Consider the following 4,536-nt stretch of genomic DNA (forward strand, 5'->3'; position numbering starts at 1 on the left):
GACCGCCTGCCGCCGCCGCCGGGGCACTGCCTACCTGCCGACTTAATGAGCCCATCGTGACCTCGCCGGCTGCGGAGGGAAGACAGGCGGCCCCGGCTGCTGCGGGAGATCCCCACACGGTCCCCGAGCCCCAAAGCCACCGCCCGTCCCGCGCCCTGCGCGCCCTGCGCGCCCTCCCACGCGACACCCGGCCAAGTGGGGGACTAGCCCGGCTCCCCATCCCCCCCCCCCCCAACGTCCCCATTCTCTCCTCCCCAAGACAGTTTAGTGCCTGTGAGGCTGAAGAGGTCAGAAACGCTGAGACACAGATAAAAGCCAACTGGAAACTCAGGGACAAATCCTTCCAAAACAAAGCCGGGATTGTTTGGCCTTATCAGGCGTTGGGGTGCTTTCTGCCCCAGAAGCCTGGACTCTGCAGTTAAAACGGCTGCGGCTGGAGCCCTGGGTGGGCCAAGGGATGGGGCTGGATTAGCCGGGCTGAGCATGGGGAGAGGGGCTGCTCTTCTCTCCAGAAGGGCACCCCTGCCAGCTCGTCCAGCTCTAGCAGAGCGTGTCCCTTATTTCACCGGCCGCCCTGCCCCGTGTGTTCCTTGTGAAACCACCACACATCTTTCTCCATCCACACCTGTCCCAGGGAGAGCCCATGGTCACGCTTATCTTTAAGAGCTGCGGGGTTATGGGCATGCAGTCATTCTCCAAAGCCCACACACACACACCTTCCCACGGGTACAGCGGCTTCCATTTTAGCTGAGACTTCTAGAAGGGTTAGGGGGCATGGCATAGGATTACTTGGGATTTGCTAAGCAGGGATCAAACTTCGATCTTATTCCAAATCCCAGGGCCTTCCCTCCACCGCATGGTCCTGTTTTACAGTGGAGGAAAAGTTTTACTGCGCACGACGGGAGAGTAGAAGGACCCATGGGAATGAGGCTGGTTTCATCTCCAAGCCAAGAGCTCTCTCCTCCATCAGGGGGAAGATGTCAGGAGTGCTGCTTCCTAGAAGCTACTGAGCAGGGCTTTCCCCGGGGCTGAGAAGTCAGTGGCTACACAGGCTAACGCTGGGCCAAACCACCTAAACTCAGTTCCCTGTTTTAACCCTTGCTTTGCCTGCCTTCATTTGCTCCTGTATAAAATGGGAATAATGGTCCCTATCAGAGTAAGTGAGCTCAACTATTTACAGCACGCACACAGCATGGTACCTGATGTGCACATGAGTACTCAGTCCATATCAACCATTGTAGTTTTCACTGGGAACATCCGGTGTTGGGACAAGATTGAGTGGGAAGATTTGATTAGTCTCATCTGGAACCTTGGGGCCCTGAGGTCCCAGCTACTCCACAGCTCAGATGCTGGGCACATCAGTCCAAAGGTCAGGACATATTGCTTGGAGAGTGGACATGGAAATCAAATCAGCCCAGGCTGTTTTTATTAGAGGGACAATTGTTTTGCTAAGTGCGTCCCAGACTTCAAAGCCAGCCCTTGGAGATAGTGATCAGCCAGCACCTTTCCTCGGAGTGACCTCCAAAGCAGAACACCTGGTGTTGGGAACCCTTGGCACCTATTCATTGAGCTCAGCCACACCTCCGTCCCTGGGCATGTGTGCTGCAGACAGGAACAGCCTCATTTGGACATTCATCCCGACAAGCCTCCCCCCAGTAACTGTGGGCTTTGATGTGGGGCACAGAGCAAACCGCTCGCACTTCCTATCACTCCCAACAAGGAACTAATAGATCAAAATTTCAAAAACATTGGAAAGGGAAAGTTCACTGCTGAGAACTTAACACATAATTTAAACAGCCTATGTTTACACACAAACATCGAGAAAGTACTTTCAGCTTACTTGTTGGGTGCCTACAGTTGGCCTGTAAGTTAAAACCGATTGGATTCATGGCATCATTAATGCAAATTCATGGCCCACGTAGAGTCTGGCCCAAGGATACAAAACTTTGAGCTAATATCAGCCCACAACCGTTACCGAGCCTCTGGGGCCAGATGTGTTTCAGAATGTAGAACTTTCCAGTTTTAGAAAATAAGATGTGAGACACTCTAGTGGGACCTAGACAGCACCCTATAATCAGACCTACGGATATTGTTTGCTGTAAAAATGTACGAATATTATACCAAATGGCATAACTTTTGATTTTATGTATCAATGTATGATTTTATGTATCAACTTTTGATTTTATGTATCAGTTTAGGGTTCGGCGCTAAGGGAGTTTTTAAACTGCAGATTAAGGATCATGACTGCTATTTATTGAGTGCTTCATGTGTACTAACCATTTTACATATATCAAGTCATTAATCCTTGTAGTACTAAGAGCTAGGTATAAAATCCAGGAAATGAGGCCCCAGAGAAGTTAAACAGCTTATCCCAATGTTGCAGGACTAGTTGGTGGCCGAGTTAAAATCTTAGCCCAGTTACCGAGTTCACCCACATAATCACCAAGAAATTTTCGCTGATTTCTTCCCTCCTTTTCCTTATAGGGATATTTGGTTACCCAAAGAATGTGTCTGAGTAGAGAGAAGAATAGAGAGCTCAGAAACATATATGGACACTTGATTTGTGGCCAAATTATGGCCGAGCAGCAGGGTAAACACAAACAGAAATAAATGGATATCCAAATGACAAGTGAAACTTGACCATCTACCTAACACGCTGCATAAAAGAATGTACCTAAATGTAGAAGTCAAAATAATAGGATTGCTAGCAAACAATATAGACAAATATTCATGAACTCCAGGTGAGGACAGACTTCTTCAATAGCATACAAGATGCATTAACCATAAAGGAAACAGAATTTGCATGAGAGGTGGAGGCCAGGGGGGAGGAAGAGGGTTGGAACGCTCAGAACTGACCAAGAACGGACTTCCGAATACATAAAGAATGTTCATATATCAAGAAAAAAATCCAATTAAAAAATGGTCAAGGGACTAGAACAGGCACTTCACAAAGAGGATAATTAATAAACACATTAAAAGATGCTCTATATCACAACTGAAGGAAATGCAAATTAGAGCACAGTTAGATTTAAACCCGGGGTATACATCTCCCGGCGTAAGCCCAAGAGAAATGTACCCTCTGTTCAACAAAAGACATACACAAAGTTGCCCATGGCAACACAGCCCACACAATCACTCAAATGTCCATTTCCATAGAATGAAACATTAACCACAAAGCCCGCAGACCAGGAAACACTATTATGAAATCCCCGTTTGGGGAGTCAAAAGTGGCCAGATAACATGTGACGACAAGGAACAATTTATTGTTACGTGGGACAATTTATTGTTACGTGGAACAAAATGGATAGGTGTTATCTCACAAACATAATGCTAAGTTAAAGAAGCGCTCATACTCTGATTTCCCTTGTGTAAAATTCCCGATCCAGCCCAAACTAAATCTTGGTGTTCAGGAATGCACGCTTAAGTGATAAAACTGTGAAGAAAAGAAGCAAGGACTTCCCAGAGAAGTCATGTGGAGGTCCCTGTGTTGGGAAGCAAGTGGGTAAGACTGAGGGAACATGCAGGGATTCCTGAGGGGTTGACAGTGTCCTCCTTTTGGGTTGTGGTCATTTGCTGTGTGATAAATCCTTGAGCTGTACTAATCCCACGTATTTTGTTTTTCCTATGAATATCTCACAATTAAAAAGTTAAACTAAACAAACCTAGTGGTCCTGGAGAAGGGTACAGGAAAGAGAGGAGGCGCTGGGTTATATCACTGATTTTGAAATCCTTTGAAGCCAGTAGGTTTGAGCCATTTACTGGCTGAGTCACGTAATGTTTTCCATAATCTTCGGCATAGCTAGCACTTGTATACATGGCTTGCTGTGTCCCAGATGTTTAACCAATTATGTGACACATTTTTAAAATAGAACACACAGAGGGGCGCCTGGGTGGCTCAGTCGGTTGAATGTGTGATTTCAGCTCAGGTCATGATCTCGTGGTTCATGAGTTCGAGCCCCGTGTTGGGCTCTGTGCTGACAGCTCAGAGCCTGGAGCCTGCTTCGGATTCTGTGTCTCCCTCTCTCTCTCTCTCTCTCTCTCTGCCCCTCCCCGGCTCGTGCTTTGTCTCTCTCTCTCTTTCAAAAATAAACATTAAAAACACACACACACACACAAAAACCGCAGACTTTTCCTGCCAGGAGCAAACTGAATCTTAACAACTTCCGATGACTTATGATCATTTTACAGAATCCAGTGACAATCTCATAATTTGTTAAGCATCTCAGAGCTGTTTTTCTACCATAAATAGGCCCAGACAGCTAAGTATTAAGTTTTTTTCTGTGTGTGCACATGTGTGTATTATGTGTGCATGTGCATGTATGAATGTGTGTGTCTATGTTTGGGGAGGTTTTTGGTGATTTTTCTGCTTCTTTCCTTGCTGCATAGTATTAGCAGTCAGGCCATTACAGGCTCTTTCTGACATGTCACTATAAGTATATGTAGCAATAACCTCCCTGCTTTATCATCAGCAGCCATCATTATATTGCTATTTCTAACCTGTTGTGGATTAAGCAAATAGCTCACCTCATTCATTTT

This window comes from Leopardus geoffroyi, chromosome B1 (genome assembly GCF_018350155.1).
Source record: "Leopardus geoffroyi isolate Oge1 chromosome B1, O.geoffroyi_Oge1_pat1.0, whole genome shotgun sequence".
NCBI classification, from domain to species: Eukaryota; Metazoa; Chordata; class Mammalia; order Carnivora; family Felidae; genus Leopardus; species Leopardus geoffroyi.